Raw genomic sequence first — 20,765 nt, 5'->3', positions numbered from 1 at the left:
TATGTGGGTTCCAGGATAAAGGTCAAGCTATCAGTTCTGGCAGCTGAGCAGCTGAGCCATCACCTATTAAAGTGTCCTTCTATTTAAATAGGGTTACATTGAAAGGTGGTAGCCGTTGCCATCCTCTCCATCTGAGGAGATTTCTGTTTTCCTGAGTACAGTTCAACACTTTCCCAATGGCCATCATATTATATTCTTCCACTGAGATTTATTTCCCAGGCCTTCCTGGTTGTATATTTATTTTTATTCCCTTTCTGTGTTCCATATTCATTTGTTTTCTGCAATATTGGTTTAGTGGTTGTGGGTTTATGCTGTCACGGAAGGTCTTGATTTTCCTTTTGATTTTAAAGCATTATCTTTTGGGATATAGTAATCTCGGTTGCTGCCTGGCTTTAATGACAGTGCGATGAGAGGGATTTTCCTGGTCTTGTCTGTTTGTGGTTCTAAATGCTACTTGTGCTTAGATGTCTGTGTCTTTCCTAGATTTGGGGAAATTTCTGCAGTAAGTTCTATCATTCTAGATTGGCCTGGAACTTGCAATCCTCCTGCCTCAGCCTTCTGAGTGTTGGGATTGCAGTCATCTGCCACCACACCAGCTGCTGGCTTGGTCTCTGAATCATGTACCAGAAGTCTTGAGTACAACATTCTTGACTCCTTTTTCTTTATTGCTACTTGTGATCATTGACAGTTTGGCAGAGTTTAGAACTGAGTTGAAAATACTCTGGGTGTGTCTGTAAAAGTATTTCCAGGAAAGCTCAACAGACCAGAGAGGAGCCACCTTGAGTGTGAGTGGCTGGGGTCCTGGATTGAGTAAAACTGAGAAAGTACACTGAGCACCTGTGTTTACTTCTCTCTGATTCAGATGCTCCATGGCCACTTCCCTCATGCTGCTGTCACCCCAGCCTCCCAACCATGACGGACTAAAGCCTCAAACTGTAAGTCAAAATAAACCCTTCTTCCTTAAGTTCTTCCTTCCCAACCCCCTTAAACTGGAAACAGCTTTATTAATAGTTTAGAACAGTTACACACTCACAGCGACAAATGCAAGACAATGGAGTGTAGAATTGTAGCACATGGCCCAATGTTCTACAGCACAGTCTGCTCCAGTCTCCTCATAATCCTTCTCTTGGACAGCCATGTCCTCAAGGGCCTCAGAGAACTCCCCCTCCTCCATGCCCTCACTCACATATCAGGGCACAAAGGCACGCATGGCATACATCAGATCACACTTGTGATGTAGGCGAGTGAAGGCCTCAGCCATGGCTGTGGTGTTGCTCAGCATGCACACAGCTATCTGGACCTTGGCCAGGTCTCTGTTAGGTGCCACAGTGGGAGGCTGGTAATTAATGGCAACCTTGAAGCCAGTGTGGTACCAGTTCACAAACTGGATGGTATGCTTGGTCTTGATGGTGGCAACGGCAGCATTGCATCTTTGGGAACCACATCGCCACAGTACAGCAGGCCGCAAATCATGTATTTACCATGACGAGGGTCACATTTCACCATCTTGTTGGCTGACTCAAAGCAGGCATTGGTGATCTCTGCTACTGTAAGCTGTTCATGGTAGGCTTTGACAGGGGTATATGTGGCCAGAGGGAAGAGGATTCGAGGGTAGGGTATCAAGCGGGTCTGGAATTCTGTCAGGTCAACATCCAGGACTCCATCAAATCTGAAGGAAGCAGTGATTGAAGACACAATCTGGCTAATAAGGCGGTTAAGGTAAGTGTAGGTTTGGAGGCTCATGTCAAGGTTTCTATGACAGATGTTATAGATGGCCTCATTGACTACCATGAAGGCACAATCAGAGTGCTCCAGGGTGGTGTGGGTGGTGAGGATGGAATTGTAGGGTCTAACCACAGTGGTGGAGACCTGGGGGATGGATAGGTAGATGGAGAACGTCAGCTTGGACTTCTTTCCATAATCAACAGAGAGCCACTCCATCAGCAGGGAGGTGAACTCAGAGCCAGTTTCCCCACCAAAGCTGTGGAAAACTAAGAAGCCCTGAACCTGTGCACTGGTTAGCCAGCTTGTGAATTCTCTCTAAAACAAGATCAATGATCTCCTTGCCAATGGTGTAGTGACCACGGGCATAGTTACTGGCAGCATCTTCCTTGCCTGTGATGTGCTGCTCAGGGTGGAAGAGCTGGTGGTGGGTACCTGTGCGAACTTCATCAATTACAGTGGGTTCCAGGGCTACAAATGCTGCCCAGGGCACATGCTGGCCAGTGCCTGTCTCACTGAAGAAGGTTGAAGGAGTCATCTCCTCCCCCAATGGTCTTGTCACTTGGCAGGACATGGTTCAGGCAGTAGAGTTCCCAGCAGGCATTACCAATCGGGACATCAGCTTGGCCAATGTGGATAGAGATGCACTCATGCAATTATTGTCTTTGAAGTGACCCTCAAAATCTGAGCAGCAGAGGGTGACAAGGACCTCCCACTAAGACTTCCAAGGAGTCCCAGGGAGAAGCAGTGTTCTTTCTTTCTTTCTTTCTTTCTTTCTTTCTTTCTTTCTTTCTTTCTTTCTTTCTTTCTTTCTTTCTTTTTTTTTTTTTGGAATTACAAACAAGATTGAATTACATGACAATCCCAGTTCCCTTCTCCCTCCCTTCCTCCCCTACCCCCCCAACTAAAATCCTTCCTATCACATATCCTTTCTTCTAATCTACACCTGACTCAACCTTTCTGCTCCCTCATGACCTCTGCAACTTTCCTTTTCTTCCCTTCTCATTCTCGTAGCTCCATCCCCCCTTCCCATGCTCTCAATTTGATCAGGGGATGGTGACCCTTTCCCCTTCTCCAGGGGACAAAGTTTGTCTCTTTTAGGGTCCTCCTTGTTTACTAGTATCTCTGGCAGTGTGGATTGTAGGCTGGTAATCCCTTACTCTATGTCTAAAATCCACATATGAATGAGTACATATCATATTTTTCCTTTTGTGATTGGGTTACCTTGCTCAGAATGGTTTCTTCGAGTTCCATCCATTTTTCTGCAAATTTCAAGATTCCATTGTTTTTTTTCCCGCTGAGTAGTACTCCATTGTGTAAATGTACCACATTTTCTCTATCCATTCTTTGGTTGAGGGGCATCTAGGCTGCTTCCAGTTTCTGGCTATTACAAATAGTGCTGCTATGAACATCTTTGAACAGATGTCTTTGTTGTATGAATGTGGAGAAGCAATGTTCTTAAGTCCCTTCTATCAGGGATTTTGTCTCAGTGGTGAGACATGTATTCAGATAATATATTACCTGACAGTAATAATTCATTAACCTCATATTCATCCCCTTATATTATTTATATTATTTCAGATCATTTGCTTTTTAAAATCTTCGTTAAATTTCTCATCCAAGTTTCCAGGTTTTTCATGCACTCCCTGAACTGACTTCTTTATTTCTTCTGTTTGCTTGTATCTACTTTGATCCCATCAATCACTGAAGAACCTTTGGATTCTTTCGTTGCATTTGGACCACTTTAGTGTCTTTGGATTATGTTGCTGTCAAGTCCTGACCTTCACCCTCCCCGGGGGGGAGGGGGGGAGAGTCACCCTATTTAATGTTCTCATGGCTTGTGTGTCTGTGTTGTGACTTGTGTGACATGGTCATCTCTTCCAGGTGCTGCCCTAACAGTGACACCACCAAATGATACCACTATGATAATTAGCTTTGTCAGCTTTTTTTGTGACTCTGTATTCAGGGAGTCACAAAAAAAGGCTGCAGTGCAAACACCCTCTACACCCCCCCACCCCCCGCCTCTGGAAACTATCCCAAGTACTTGTACAAATCCAAATGTGACACCAAGCCCATTCTTGCTTGTGCCATCTGGGCCATCACCCTAATCCCAGGGTTGCAGTGCCTGTCCGGTCCTTTCTCCTGTGAGCTGCATCACTGTACCTGTCTGCTTTGAGTTTGTTGTCATGGTGGCATTTTGCTCATCAGCTTATTATCTTTCCCCTCCATCCTCAGAAATTGGAATTAGGGCATTATTCTAGATAAGTGCCCTAGCACTAAGTTACATCTCCAACCACTTGTTTTATTGAGATTTTAGTTTATGTGACTGAGTGCTTTGGTAGCATGCATGTCTGTGTACCACACGCATGCCTGGTGCCTACAGAGGTCAGGCATGTCAGATCCTCTGGGACTGGAGTCATAGATGGCTGTGACACCGGCTGGTTCTAACTGCAGAGCCATCTCTCTAAACCCTCAACTCTTTATTTGTATTTGCTTAATTGCCCAGGCTGATATTGATTTGTTATGTGGCCCACAAGGTCATAGGCTCACTGTCTTCCTGCCTCAGCTCTCTAAGCACCTAGGATTATGCCTGTACCACTGCACTTGGTTTCAAAATTTGTCTTTCTTCTTGACTACCTGACTTACTGCCTGAGCTGTGATGTGTGTCCTTAGATTCCATCTTAGGAGTCTGCCTTGACCCTGTTCTTTCAGGCTGTCATAAGTAAGCTGCCACAGTTCATTTAAGGAGTTGCAGAAGTGGACAGAAGCATTCTTGGTAGTTTCTTATAATAGACATTTTTGAAAACCAAAGAGGTAATAAATTGACTACTGATGACACAATTTGGATTCTCTAGGAAGCAGACTTGGAGGCTGTATAGTGCTGAGAGTATTTATTGACTGTGCCCTGGGGATCTGTCTTGGGAATGGAAGCAGAATTGGACAGAGGGAGTAGCTGATTGTAGCCCCAAGCCAGCATCCCTAGCCAACCACCTTAGGAAGCTCTAGCTTAAAATGGCTTAGTAAGAATGATCAGACTTGTATCCCCCACCTCAGTCACTGGCTGTGGGCTGTTCCCGAAGTATTAGGCCAGACTATGGTTTGGATCTGAGGCACTTCCCTAGGGAGGCCTTCCTTGAAGAAGGCCCTCCGTGGTGAATCTATGTTTGTTGTGTTCTTGAATAACCTAGTACCGCATTGTTTAGGTCTTGTAGCTTATAGAGAGTAGCGTTGACACAGGCTGTGGCAATTTAGAAAAACCATCCAGAGAAATGTCCTTTAGGATACAGACAAATTTAGAGACTTAACGGACAGGCTTATATTTTTGTTTAGTTGACTAAGTATGAGAATTCAACTTTTGCAAGGATTTGAGGGCAACAATATTTTTTTAATTTTTGTTTTAAAAAAATCCCTCTGTAGCAACATTTGGGCAAGTGCTTTAGTAGGTCCCGGAGTGCTAAACCATTAAGCACTGAAAACTGGATGTTGGTCAGAAACATGGTGAGTTCGGGAGTTATTCATCATCTGTCCCTCTCAGAAATTACCTTGAAATGGCTCATGTGGAAATTTTGCATCTAAATGGATCTGCCAAGATGATTTAGTAGCAAAATGTACCCTTAAATAAGTTAATCTGAAAGTGGAATTTCTAGAAATATTTATCTTAGGGCTTAGACATGTCTGGGTACAAAGAAAAATTGTTCTTTTGTTGCAAGACTGAAAAATAGCTTAAAATCTCCTTTTGTTCTTCATGGATTTAGTATTTGGAGAACAAAGGATAAATGGACAAACACATAATGTACATGGTACAAACATGACATGCACAAGACCCGTAGTCTAAAGCAGCCTTTTTAATGTTTGGCATATAATTCGAGAAGGTTTTTGCATATAAATTGCATATGCATGCTTGTGTCCTGATGAGCCCTTGGTAAGCTAAATGAATCCAAGCTGGTTCACACCATACATTATTAGTTGTTTCTCTTTTCTGACCGAATGGCTGGTCAGGAATGGTGTCTTTTTGATGTGAACCAAGAAGAATCATACCAGCTATCAAGTCCAATAAGACATAATTTTTTAAAAATGAGGAATGGTTTCTACTAAATGCATATTTCCTTCTCATCATTTCAAGTTAAAAAAAAAAGCAAGTCCAAATATCATTGTAAGTCCCGGACCATCTGCACAGATGTGTGCATATTTGCACTCATTGGAACAACAGTACATATGTTTCTCTTTTATTTGGTCAATATATAACTTGGATATCTTTGCACAGCTGTATATACATTTATAAAGTTTAGAGGATGCAAATGCTTTGTGGATGATGTATTGTTAATGAAAATTTATGTTTTCCAAGCTTTTGCTCCTATGTTTTTCCCTGTGAGTATCCCTGCACATAGATTTTCAGTCTTGATGTATAAATGTCCTCATGTGATTGTTGCCTCAGTAAGCATCTTCCAGGTTGAGCTGCTGAGGCTTAGCATATACATGAAATGTTGATTGATTTTTGTCTGATCGTTTTCCTGAATGCCATGTGAGCTATCTCCTATCAGCAGTGTATGTGTGTGTCAGTCTCCAAACTTGCCAACACTTGGTTCCACCAAATGCTTAATCTTTGCAAACCTGCTGAATGAGAAACAGTGTTTGATCTGCCTGATTGGTGTTGTATAATTTCAGGTGGGTGTTTTCTGGGCTTTGTTTCTGAGATTGTGTCTGTCATACAATAATTGAACATACTCATGACAATGGATACAATGTATAATGATCAAATCAGGGTAGTTAGCATTGACATGCCCTGGGCTGCTACTTCCTAGCTACACCCCAGCCCCTCATTGATGCTTTTATGTCCTCGGATGGCTGTCTGCCTGTGAGTGCACTTCTGTGCCCCCAGTTCCCTGACATTGGTCTAAGTGTTTTCACAGGAATCGTGATACCTTTGATGGTGTAGTTTGGTCAGAACTGTGTGTGTGGGGAGCCTTTCCTTCTGGTAGTGTAGTTATTCTTTGAACCACCAACCTTTCGGTTAACAGCAGAACGTGCTAACTGATTGTGCCACTAAGCTAGGTGTATTTGTTCTTCAATGTACAGTGTCCATTCCAGATATCTCCAGCCTTCCGACTTTGGCTTACTCCCAGGTTCTTCTTTGAGCTTGGTAGTGAGCTTGTTTCTCTGATTTCTCCCCTTAGCACATTCATTATAACTGGGCAAGAAAGCTATTGGTTTTTCTTGATTTTCATCCCTGGTATTTTGCTGAGAGTGTTTATCAGATCTAAGAGTTTTCTGGTGGAGTCTACAGGGTCTTCCAATCTAGTCATTAGCAATAAGAATAACTTGGCCTTTTCCTTTCTTCCATGTATCCCCTTTATTTCTTTCTCTTGCTGTATTTATTTGGTTATGAACGCAAGCTCCAGCTGAAAGCGAGGATCCTTCTTGTCCCCAATTTTGAGAAAATGCTCTTAGTTTTACATTCAGGATGTTGTTGGCTTTGAGACAGTCATTCATGTAGAGCCTGTGTCAAGTTGAGGGGGTGATGGCTCTAGCTCTAGTTTCCTTGGGGATTTTTACCTTGAAGGGATGTTGAGTTGTTCCCCGCCACCCCCCTCAGAGGTCTTTTCTGCATCTCTTGAGAATGTGTTTTTTTGTACATGATTTTATTTTTGTGCTTTATTTCATTCATTGACTTGCATATGCTAAACTGCGTTTTCATGCCTACAGGGAAATCAAATTGATCCTGGTATCTGATCTTTTAATGTATTCATAAATTTGATTTAAAAACGTTTAAAAAATTGTATGCATGTTTGCATGCATGCATGTATGTATTGTGGGTACTCCAGCTGCATGTTGATGCCCATAGAGGCCAAAAGAGGGAGTCAGATCCCAGGGAGCAGCGGTGACAGGTGGTTGAGCCACCTGAGGTGACGATGGAAGTTAAGCAGCAAGGGATCTTGAAGAATGGGCCACACTTTACAAGCTTATCTGTTTGCTCATCTAGTAAATTCCTCTGCAATTTTAATTTTGAGTTCTTATCTAGTGTTTTGGTCTAGGGATAGTGCTGTGCTTATAAATGATTTGTGTGGAATAATATGAGTCATAGATGATAGTTTCTCCTTATTGTCTGAAAGAATTCATCAGTGAACCTGCCAATCCTTGGGCTCTCTGATCCCACGGGAAAACTTGCAATTGCTGCTTTCATCTGACTGCTCATTGTTGGCCAGCTTAGGCTTAATTTTTGTTTGTTTGTTTGTTTAGTGAGCTTGTCACAGTCTACTTGTGACAACTGCGTGGGCAGTTGGTTCTCTTCTCCTGCATACTGGGCTGGATCCCATGCTGTGCAGGGTGGATGCCTCAGGTCAGGTGGCCCTTGAGTCTAGCAGGGTTTTTGTGTCCCTGACTCCCACCTTGCAGAGTTGCGCTGATGGTAGGGGATACTCTTTCTGCAAATGATTGAGATGGTCAGGGATGGTGCTAGTAGAGGGCATGTCATCACACTTAACGGGAGTAGCTACCATTAACAAGGAGGGAAGGGCAGCCCAAATGTTGTCTTGGTGGGATATTTAGCACTGGCTACAAAGTGGTTGCCTCTAGGGACGTTCTTCTTTTCTCCCCCGCGTCCTCTTCTGTCCATGTGTGTGTTTATCTCTTCTCTGTGTGTGTATGCATGTGTATGTATTTATGTGTGTGTGTGCATGTGTGTATACCATCTCTCCTGTGTGTGTGCATGTGTGTATTTCTTCTATGTGTGTGCATGTGTATATGTATGTATGTGTGTGCATGTGTGTGTGTCATCTCTCCTGTGTGTGTGCATGTGTGTATGCCATCTCTTCTGCGTGTGTGTGTGTGTGTGTGTGTGTGTGTGTGTGTATGTGTGCATCTCTGTGTTATTGAGACCTGAACCTAGCACACACTACCATTGAGCTATGCATCCAGCCTGATGCTGAATCATTTAAACTTATCTGTTTACTGGAACTTGCAATCCATTTTTTTAAAGAAAGCAAAAAGGAATTACATCAACATTAGATGTCATACTGGACCAGTTTTGAAAAAGAAATAAGGTAACAGGAAAAAACAATGGAGAAAACCCTAAGATAACAGGAAAATATGCAAGGCCATATTCAAGGAGAGTCTCCAGTATTCTGTGTTACTGATATTATAAATTTTATAAAGTTTGGCCCTGTTCTTTAAGTCAAGGCATTTGTGTGCCTGGTGTGTTTGAGCAGATCTGTTGGTGCTGTTAGGTCCCATAGGCAAGCTTGGGAATGGACAAGCCCAGAGTGGATCTCAAAGCCACAGTTCCAATCCTCTAATGCTTCATTTGCTATAAAAACATTACAACTTGGGCTTGGGAGATGGCTCAGTGGCTAACTGCTCAATGTGCAAGCATGAGGACTGGTAAGTGCCAGGTGGGCGTGGAGAACCACCTGCAATTCTAGATGCTGAGGGCAGAAAGAGGACCCAGAGAAAGCTGGTGAGCTCTGGGTTTGACTGAGGCCCTGCCTCACTGAATAAGATAGAAGACCTCGTATCTCTCTCTCTGTCTCTTTCTCTCTCTTACACACACACACACACACACACACACACACACACACACACACACACACAGAGAGAGAGAGAGAGAGAGAGAGAGAGAGAGAGAGAGAGAGAGAGAGAGAGAGAAAGAGAGAGAAAAGATAGTTTGAGATATGCCAGAATCACAGAATTTCAAGCTGGAGTTTCAGAAAATATGAAGTAAGACTTTGGCTTTCTTAGAGCAGAATAGCGGACAGTAATGAAGGCTGAAATCTGCTTCTCGGCTGTGCTGGGCCCACCGTCCCCAGTGTGCTCTGAGCAGGCAGTAAGATGGCAAGGCAGAGAAAGAACAGTCAAGGTGAAGTCACATTCCTGTAAAATATTAATTTCCCCAGATGCTTACTTATAACAGAAAAACTTGCTTTTGAAAGGACTCTTGAAATCCCAGTGGACTTTAATGGTGGTCTCTGACACTGGCTCATCAATGTGACAAACTCACAGAGAAATACAGAGGCTGGAGAGATGGCTTGGCAGTTGAGGGAACTGGATGCTCTCGCAGAGGACCAGGGTTCAGTTCCCATCACCAACATGGTGGCTCACAAATCCTGTAGCCCCAATTTCAGGGACTCTGATTTCTCCTGACTTCCAGAGGCACCAGAACATAATATGTGTGCAGGCAAAACACTCACACATGGATTGAGTAAAATCAATGAGAAATTAAAAATAAATAAATTAAAAACCCATCTTTAAAAACATTATATCCAGGTGTGGTGTTCTGGATGCAAGTGGATGGCTGTAAGTGTGAGACTAGCAGTAGTCTGGGCTACATAGTGGATTTTGGGCTAGCAAAATCCATCTCAGCAAACACCACAAAACCCCCTAGAGAATCTGACCTCTCATATTTATTCTTCAAGCCATGTGGTGTGGCAATGATTCCATGGTGACGTGTTCTATTCTATTAGTATATTCTATTAGTATAAGCCAGTCAGTCACTGGCTTAAAGCACCTGGGAGAATGTGCAAAGGTTACTTTGTTATGTGAGAGCCTGAAGCAGGCCCTGAATTTGGGAGCCCCAGGGAACCTAACATCAGTGCCCGTAGGTCTCAAAGACTGGCTGTACGTTGTTGAGATATTAGTATGAATCCTTGTTTTACCTTTAGTATTTTCTGAGGAAGGAAGCACAGTAGAAGATTGTGAAGGTTCCAACGGGAAGCTAAAAAGGCAAAAATTCAAAGTATTCATCTTCTGTTTTCTCCTTGTGCCATCACAAGAGTTCCAGGCAACAGGGTTGGAAATGATTTAAAAAATATCAGAGCAGGGAAAGAGCCTTGACAACCTAGACACGATAGGCATTGTGCTGTTGGACATTTAAAAACCATCTTCATGGGCCTGGAGGGAGGCTTAGAGGCTAAGAGCATTAATGGTCTTGCAGAGGACCTGAATTAGTTCCCGGCACCCGCATGGTTGCTCACAACTTTCTCCAGCTTTAGCTCAGGGGATCCTATGCCTTCCCCTGGCTCTGCATGCTCTTACAGGCAAGTGGTGCACACAAACTCACATCACACACACACACACACTCACACACACACACACACACTCACACACACACACACACACACACACACACACACACACACACACACACACTTGCACATAAAAACATTAAGTAAACCTTTAAAATCACAAAGACTGGAAAAGTTACAATTCCCTTGATATTTATTTGAGGGGTTTCATGGATAAGATCCTGGTATCCGACTTACAGATGATAAGAGCTAGATTTTATTTTATTGTTTTCCTCCCTAAAGTTTGGGCTGAGTCTTTCCCATAGTTGCATATTTTCAGCACTGGTGACAGGAAGCAGTGATTAGCTAGGCTTTTCTTCCTGACACCCAGTATTGTCTGCTCAAAGCTACACTCTGTGTAACAGAATTTTTAAAACCATTTAAAATCATAGACTAACATTAATGCAGAATTCAAACACATCTCAAAGTGAGTATTGCTTTTTTTTTTTTTTGTACAGGTTTGGATTTTTCGCTGGATCAAGTCCCTAGATGTACCATGTATCATGAAGCCAGCCCCTGCTCCACCCAAAGCCCATCCCTGTCTTATCCCCTTAGACAGTGTTTTGCTTCAGCACTCTGTAGACAGAGCAAGCACTGCTTGGGTTGTTTTTTTGTGTGAAATCCTCTCCAGTGTGGACTCAAAGCTGGCAGCAGCCCCTTCATGCTCTCACCAAGGGAGACGAGAGCTGCATGGGTTGGATTCCAGCCTCTGACTCAGATGCTTGGCGCTCCAAGGCTCTTCATCCATGCATATTGAGGCTCAAGAGGCAGAAAGCACCCCATGTCTTGTTAGCAGTGCTCAGGGTGTGGTATGTGTGGTGTGTGATGTGTGTTTTGTGTATGTATGGTATATGTGGTGTGTGTGTGTGGTATGCATGGAGTGTGTAGTGTATGTGGTGTGTGTATATGTGTGTGTGTGGGGGTTGTGTGTTGTGTGATGTCTGTGTTGTGTGGTGTGGTGTGTGTGTGTGAGTGTATATGTGTTGGGGGAGGAGGGGAATTCCTTCTCTGCCTCCTTGCACAGCCCCATCTACAAACTTTGCATCCAGACAGCCTTTCCCAGGCTCTGTGTTTTCTGTTGTGGATCTTGCTGTGATTTGAGATTTTGTTCCCAAAATTCATGTCCGGTACTCAATCTCTAGAGTTGATCTGTATTCTCAGACAAGGTCTTTCTGTGTTCTGCCCTCAAGAATAAATTCATTTACTGGTGGATTAATGTATGTCCCAGTTAGATTTGTCAATTTGACACATCCTAGAGTCAACAGAGAGGAAAGTTTCGACCGAGTGATTGATTAGATTCCCTGTGGACATATCTGGGATTATTTTAACTGTTAATTGACATAGGAATGCCCACTGTGGGTGGCACCATTCCCCAGGCAGGTGGTACTGGGCTCTATTACAAATTCAGCTAAACATGAACCTGTGAATTAGCCAGAGAGAGGGAGAGCCAGCAAACAGTGTTCTTCCATGATTCTTGCCTCCAGGTTCGTTCTTCTGAGTTCTCGCCCTAACTTTCAATAATAATGGATTCTGCTGTTGATACAGAAGACAAATAAGATCTTTCCTCTTCAAGTTGCTTTTGGTCATGATGTTTTATCAAGCAACAAGATGAAGCTAGAACAGCAGGTTATGGAGAGAATGGTTTTGTTCTGATGGTGAACTCTTTGGCAGGTTTCTTCTAGTTCACCATGTCATGCTATATACATATATGCACAGGCATACATGCACACAAACATACACACACACATGCACATGAATACACACACAATACACACATATCAATACACACACATACACACATATGTACACTCACTTATGCTCACACAGATATTCATGCATATCATAGGAACTATCAGTCAGACTACACACATATATGTGTGTGTGTGTGTGTGTGTGTGTGTGTGTGTGTTGTGTGTATGTGGTGTGTGTGTGTTTGTGTGTGTATGTGTATGTATGTAGGTGTGTGTGTTTGGTGTGTGTGTGTGTGTGTATGTGGTGTGTGTGTGTGTTTGTGTGTGGTGTGTGTATGTGTTTAGGTGTGTGTGTTTGGTGTGTATGTGTGTGTGTATGTGTGTAGGTGTGTGTGTTTGGTGTGTGTGTGCGTGTGTGTGTGGTGTGTGTATGTGTGTAGGTGTGTGTGTTTGGTGTGTGTGTGTGTGTGTGTGTGTGTGTGTGTGTGTGTGTGTGATAGTCCCTACAATTAAGAAGTCCCTTAGCAGATGTGGTCCCATGATCTTGAACCTACCAGAATACAGAACTGTGAGAAAAATAAGTTTCTTTTCTGTATAAATTACCCAGCCTCAGGCTTTCTGATATGAATAGAAGACAAACTAAGACAGAATTTACTTTCAGATTAAGACTTAGCCTTAAATTATGGGATGGTTTAACTCCTATAAATAGTTGTCTGTCACATATATTCTAGAAAAGATAGGAAATACATAAAGAAACTGGAGTCTTGACTTACAGGGTAATTGATAAAACCATTAAAAAATGTCTTTGGTACCTATTTTGTGTAACACAGTCTTGGGCACTGTGTGTGGAACTATTCCTGGTGAGACAAATGTCTACTCACCCTGGATAGGGAGCCAATGAGAGACCAAACTATGGATATCAACAAAGTCCAAATTGGGGAACCAAAGCCAATTTGAGGTTACTTACTGTGAGCTGTTACTGGGACAGAAGTGACTCAAGGGCAGCTACATCTCTCTGAAAGCCCTCTCCAGCGTGGGTGACAGTTCATGGAAACTGGAAACATGGATGTAATATGGATAATAAAAACCCAGAGACAGATGATAGCAGGGAAAGCTGAAAGATCAGAGAAGCAAAGCAGCCAAGCCACTAGAGAGTTCTTACCTCTACCAAGGCTCAGATCAAAATGGGCAATCCTGTCCTCCGCGAGACTGCAGACTGAATACACTGTACGCCTGTCTCCACCGGCCTTATATTCCTCTCTAGTGCTGGGATTAAAGCCATGCACCACCACAGCCCTGCTTCTATGGCTAACTAGCTACTGGGATTAAAGGTGTGTGCCACCACTGCCTGGCCTCTATGACTGACTAGTGTGGCTGGCTTTGCATTCTGATCTTCAGGCAAGCTTTATTTGTTAGATCAATCACCACACATGGAGCATGTTGGGGCAGCCTGCAGGCAGCGTGATGGTCTCTACTTTTTCCAGGCTGGGTCTGAGTTGCTTGTAGGCTGCTTGACTGATGGTGAGTGACTCTCAGCCCCCTGCTTACTTACGCCTGGGAAAGGAATGACCTAGCGAATCTGGTCAGTTTCAGGTACTTCTTTCCTGAAGCTATTTTGAGTTGCCTCCTTTCTGTCTTCAGGGACTCCTCTGTAGGGTGGAGTGCTCACCTCCCCTGAGAACATCTTCCTGCTTCACCTCCATTTTCACATTCCGTGTTTTAGAGGAAAAGATGTATCCTTCTGAGATGGAAGGATTTAACCCTGGAGAAAACTGCCGCACAACCCACATTTAGTTAATTGAGCTGTTTCTTTAATATTGTGGCCTCAAAACTCCATATTTGTAGTGTGAGAGTGACCCATTCAACCTTCCTCATCCTGGTTTGAGCCTGGCTGGGGGAAACTTTCACCCTTCAGGTCTGACTAAGTAACTGCTCTTGCAAGGCTTGAGGGAAGAGAGTGAGTGTGGGTTATTGCACAGCCTCATCCTGGCTGGAATTGCAGCTTCTGTTAGACCTTCATAGACTTCTCTCCATGGCTCCTCCAAGCTGAAGGCTACCATGACTAGCCTGGAGGCACCATACCATCCTTGATGCTATACCTGTCGCCATGGCTTGGTAAAGGTCTCTTCCAAATCCCCACTTCCTCCCAAATGCCCTACTTGCTGTTGGCTACTTGAACACATGCCACCGAATGGCCATTGAGACGCTCACACGTATTGTTTGATATGATGACTTCCTGAACTGACATTAACTGTGATATATGGAGAAGCTGCATTTTGGAAGGGCTTGTAATTTCTCTGGGGCCATACAGGGAATGAAGGGCAGAATCAGACCCTATGCCTTCCTTTGTAAATGATCCAGGGCCCCCTGGCCCTTTCTGTGTGTCACACACACACCTAGAGGAGGGTTGCTGCCCACCTCTGAGCCTTTACAGACCATGGCATCAGTAGCTCTTCCCTGTTGACTGCTCTGAGATATGGAAGTAAGAGCCGCAGTTACCTTTGTCAATTAGTTACCAGACTCTCTGAGTATGTAAGCCCTGGGATGAAATCAGAGACAAGATCCCGATCCTTAGGATGAGTTTCACTACAGGGGAGGTTGGTAGACATAAGGGCTTCTCTCTCCTCAGTCTCGCCTTCCACATCAGCAGAGGCGAAAGCCGAAATGATCCGTGGTGACTGCAAGGGTGAGTGCAGATGCTAGATTGGCTCACAGCGGCCCGTATTTCATGTGGCTTGGGTGACGTGGGTTTCAGCGTGGAGGTGCTGTTTATGTCTGTCATGCTCTGGGCATAGCAGCCAAGGGTGGTCGTGCCACAGCCATGACATCACCGCCTTCCCTCTCAGAGAACCTCCAGGGTGCTCTTTGCGTATTTGTTTAATGATTTTTTTCTATGCTTGCTACTGGAGTTTTTAAGGTCAAAGCCAGCGTCCCGACACCTTAACAAGCTCAGCTTAGCCAGCCATCCTCAATAGACCAATTAAAGGAGACAAGTAACAGAAAAAGCCAGGGAAAGAAGACTTGTTCAATGTGGCCACACTGGGAAGAGGGACAAAGGGTCCAGTGACCACCCCTCCCCACTCTCTTATAAATTAATCCTTTAAATTTACTACTTAAGTTTGTCTAGCAAAGAATAGATTAAAGACTTTTTGGGACATTTAACAAAAGCATATTTTAAAAAAATTAGTTACCTTTTAAATGTAAGACAGGTATCATTCTTTAAAGGCAAGATTTGACAATATAGCTTTTTTTTTTTTTTTTCTGTCATACACAGGGCAAGTTTAACCAGTCCTAGATGATACTGTTGATTGGTATTAAGTATTTTGTGATTCCTATTATTGAAAAAAATTACACAAAGATATCTGACAAACATACATGTCAATCATTTTGTAATTATCACAACCTTAATAAAAATGACACATTTATAACTTGCAGTCAAGAGTATTCCTAGAAATAACATAATAATCTAATAATTTTTAATGTATGTTGCTTAAGAGATATTTTATTTGCCATAAAGAATTTTCATGTCAATTTTCTTTGACTATTTAAAGTAATTATAAGTTCTTTCTAGAATCTTTTGGAGGAAAATCTATCACAATCTATGTAGTTGATATAAAACTTTATAATGTAACAAAACTTTTAAGACTAATTGTATTCTCGTTTTGAAAGACTTAGGAATGTAGGTTCACGGGGAATACTGAGACAGATTATTGGAGGTAAGAAATTTATAGGAAAGTTATTAATGTCATGCAAAGACAGACTGGCAGACAGACAGAAAACAGCATGGCAGGAACTCTGAAGGAGAGTTAGGGCTGAAGAAGCAGGAGTTGGGGCGTCCTCTCTTCTTAAACTCTCTGAGGAAGAGTGGGTTCATGGCATGTGTCTGAAACCAAGCTCTTCCATCCCTGGCAGGAGGCAGGGAAGAAAGGGGGAGAGAGTGAGAGAGTCACCAATACCCCATTTGGCCATTCAGTGCCAAGCGGTCAGTTCTGAGAAGACACAAGTAACATTGTATGGGCTCAACAAGTTATACTTGGGAATGTGTGTGTATATAAAATACATATGTGCACGTAATGACAATTCATGGGAAAAGAGGTCACGGATTGAACGGAAGTGAGTGAGGAAGCATACATGGGAGAGTTTGGAGGGAGGAAAGAGGGGAGAAATGTTATAATTAAAAACCATGTCAAAACTAAACAAAAAAGAAGTATCTGACTATTAAAACATCATCCAGTAGTTATAAACACCAGACTGATATGACTGGTCTTCTAGGTGTCTAATAATCATACCGGGAGGCTATTCTAACTTGGTCAGAAGGACTGAAAGAGAGGCTATTCTCCCCTTATCCTCCAAGGCCAGGGGACCGTGGGCCACCTCTAGAAATGGTCTGCATCTGTGGAAGCCACCTGCTCTCTTGTTGACAGGGGCCACAGGATCATGGAGACCACATGCTGAGTTCTAACCAGTGTCCAGTCTGCAAAGAGGAGGTCAACACAGAGAGGGTTTACCCAGTGAGTCCAGGGGAAGCCACAGTCGGGCCACGCAAGGCCTTCACTTATCATCATGTTGGTGGACACCTGATCAGGGAAAGGCTAGAGGAGCCCGAGAGTCCTCACAAGCCCAAGCAAGCCCTGAGGACTAGAACCTCAGTTGGCCCTGGCAGTACAGAAACAACTGTGGCTACCCACGTGGTTTTAAACACCCAGCAGGAAAGTGTAACAGGATCAAATGTTTAACAGTTCAAGGTACTGCAGGCCTGAGAGTATATTTAACCACTAACGATTCTCTTCCTGATTTTATAAACACATGCATGTTTGTGCGCACACACATACACAAATGCATACACACAGGGCCACACACATGTACACACACACACACACACACACACACACATACTTGCACATACTCGTGCACACACAGGCAAACACAAGTGCACACCCACTTCATCTTGTGTTCTTATTGAGGCCATTTCATGTTTCACTGGAATTTAATCTCCTTGATGGAGAATCCCATGGAAAATCACCCAATACACTATTCTAGGAATCAGAGGTCAAGATGCTGCAGCTAACCTCTTATCTTAACTTCTGTTCAACTGCCTACTTCTTTAAACTGCCCCCTGGAGCCGTAGAATGAGGTAAGAGGGTGTGGTTTTTGCCTTTAAAAGCCCCTTGGTCTAAATGCTTGGGCCTACACTTAGATCCTAAATACCTCAATGCAGTCCCAGGGGCAGGAATGAAGACTTCCAATTGTCTGTCATCTGTGTCTGAGTGGTTGCCTCTGGGGGGAGGGCTCCAATAATGCCACCCAGATATAGAACATCATCATCCTTGGAGCATGTCAGCATAGCAGTGTCTATCAGAAACTGAGAAAAATGGTCTGATCTTCTTAAATACTGAAGCAAAAATCTAAAAGCTGTATTTGTCAACCACAGAACATTATCTCTTTCTGGAAGAGCACTTCTCATAGCTGTGATGTTTCTCTGCATTGTAACCACCCATGTTCCCTGCCTCTGGAGGAGGCAGCCAGATACTCTGTCATCAAATTCACAGGTTGGGAAATGACTCAGGGTGCTCAAGTGATGTCCTTGGAACATTGCAAGACAATCCCGTAAAAATGTCCCCCAAAGATTCTATTGCTCTTTCAGATTGTCATTTAGAGGCCAACTTTAACTGGGTTCTCATACAAATCTTCCAGGTGCTTGTTCCTCACACAGGAGTCTGACACAACAGCTGACCGTGGTTACGTTAACCTTTCCACAGGGCTATGGTCCATAGTTCAGCCAGTTGTACAATTACATTTCACCTTAGCAAACGGAATGTTAATCATTGATGTTAAAAGAGTTTCCTTAAGAGACAACTGGAAAGGGTTAGGGTAGTGCATTTCCTGGTCAGGTAGAAACTGGGTGAGGAGAAACTCCGGGGATCTACAAGGATGAGTCCAGCTAGGGCTCCTAGCAATGGTGGTTGTGTAGCCTGAACTAGCCATCTCCTGTCTCTAAATGGCACTCTCAGTAATTCTGAAACAATGCCAACAGTCACATTTTTCATGTTGCAGATGGTTCCTCTGTCACAGGACACGCTCCAAAGATGCATGCTGCTATCACAGGGCTGTCTTATGTTCTGGATCTTTGCCATCTGCTGAATTTTGTGGTGGCCCCTTAGCTTGACCCTCCTCTGAGGGACTCTAACTGCATCATCCCCTTAGTCAGTCCTTAGTCCTCTCTACATCATCCCCTTAGTCAGCCCACGGCAGTTGAGAGAGATCTGTGCCCTCAAGCCCCTTTTAGGTCTGCGACTTCTGAAATGGGTTAGTGGGCTGTCTAATGGTGTCTTCATGCCACTCTGGGAGTTTTTTCAGGACTCAGGACGGAACCAGCTGGACTGAGGCTTCTTTACATCAGTTAGCATCTCTGATTTGCTAGCTCTCAGAAAACCTTGAAGAAATTTCATACCAGCTTAATATCTTTCAGGCCCAACTCTGTTCTTGGCTGCTGCGGCTCTCCCAAACAAAAGAGGACTAGATCTGACTAGTGTTGTCTTGTAGGGACCATAGCGCTAATGGTGAGGTTGTGTCCTCCAGGGGCCATAGCGCTAATGGTGAGGTTGTGTCTTCCAGGGGCGATAGCGCTATTGGTGAGGTTGTGTTGTCCTCTCCTTCAGGAACAATAGTGCTAATGGTGAGGTTGTGTCGTCCTTCAGGAGCAATACTGCTTCTTCAACAAATCCACACTGGTGCAAGATGGGGCCTGAAGATTTAGGGACCAGACAAAAAAAATTCATCATAAGTGCCTTCTCACACAGTGGGCTTTTGGTTCTCTCCCACTCTAGCTCCTCCCCTTGATCATTTTTTTCTCCTCATCCCCTTCGTTATGTTTTTAACTCCATCCTTTAAACTTTCAACAGAAGTCACTGCCTCGCCAGGTCCACATTAGAACAGAGGCTGCCCTGTCTAGGTCCCCTATGGGGTCTTCAGTCTCATCCTAAACACTAGAGGCCCTGGTCTAATAAACTATTTTTAAGAGGTTTCTTCAGGAGTGCATGACAGTAATGGCATGAGCCACCAGAGCCACTAAAGTCAAAAGTGTCCTCATGCTACATGAGGTCAACTCAACTCAACCACTTAGATCCTGGGGACAGAGCCTAGGCCCCACTAAATTGTCTGCTTCCTGCAGGAAACAGCCAATAAGAGAATACAAGGACCTAATTATTTTCCTCCATCCTCAGGGTCTGGAATAAAGGGTTAAGGACCAGGTGGACTGAGAGGCTCTGGATGGGAATGCAGGCCTCCCTGACAGCACCTGTTGCTATCTCTATTAGGTTGGTATGGCTGTTAGGTTCCAGGATGCTTCTAGTGAGAGGCCTCCCCCTTGAATGTTATCTACCAGACCGAAGGGGAATTGACCTGCAGATGGAATCTTCCATCCTCAAAGCCACCCTTTCCATCCTATTAAACTCCAACCCCTCTGTGCCCTGTGTGCACAGTCTCCTCTTCTATAGGCTGGCTGTGGCCCTTCAGTTCTGATTAAAAGAAAATTCTGCTCCTGGAGATGCCACCTTCCTGTTTCCACAATGTTCCCATCAACCCAACAGCAGTGCCTTCTGGTGGCAGCCCAGATCATGAGAGGTAGGGGTAGGGGACACCGTAACCATGCCTCCTCGGGGCTGGGTGACATGAGGGAGGTTTTAAGGGTGAGGGGACACACATGGTAGGCCCTTCTATTTCCTTACTTCATCAGCTTGCACTGCTTACTATGTTTCCTGCCGGCTGGCTAGGTTGCTCTGTAAGTAAAGCCTATCCCCAATAAATATACCCTAATCTCACCTGGCTACGTATTGCTAATTTATCGTTATAGGCAGGAGGAATATTTTCTGCCTTTCACTGGCCGATTTACCTTGTTGTTGCTTCTGCCTCCTTCACTGACATCAGAACCTGTTGCTGGAGCTTGTTGTCCCACCGGGTCCTGTCGTCGTTTCAGCCCCAAAGAAGCATACAAAGACTTATATTAATGATTAAACTGTTGGCTGATGGCTACGGCTTCTTATTGGCTAGCTCTGTCTTAATTATTAACCCATTTCTATTAATCTAAGTATTTCCATGTGGTCTTGGCTTACTGGAGAATGTCTGTTCTCCTTTGGCGGCTACATGGTGTCCTCTCTGGCTACCTTTCCCAGAATTCTCCTTGTCTCCTAGCCCTGCCGATCTTCCTGCCTCTACTGGCCAAACAGTGTTTTATTCATCAACCAATAAGAAAAACATGTATATAAAAGGACATCCCCCATCAAGAACCAGCGCTTCC

General features: G+C 43.9%; 1 pseudogene; it reads right to left on the bottom strand.

The window, feature by feature from the left end:
* Positions 1-1,021: 1,021 nt before the first annotated feature.
* LOC100758315 lies at positions 1,022-2,375 on the bottom strand (annotated as a pseudogene).
* Between the last annotated feature and the right edge of the window lie 18,390 nt (positions 2,376-20,765).

This window comes from Cricetulus griseus, chromosome 8, assembly GCF_003668045.3.
Source record: "Cricetulus griseus strain 17A/GY chromosome 8, alternate assembly CriGri-PICRH-1.0, whole genome shotgun sequence".
Taxonomy (NCBI): domain Eukaryota; kingdom Metazoa; phylum Chordata; class Mammalia; order Rodentia; family Cricetidae; genus Cricetulus; species Cricetulus griseus.
Note: the sequence above shows the minus strand (reverse complement) of the source record. Positions and strands in the feature narration are given on the sequence as shown.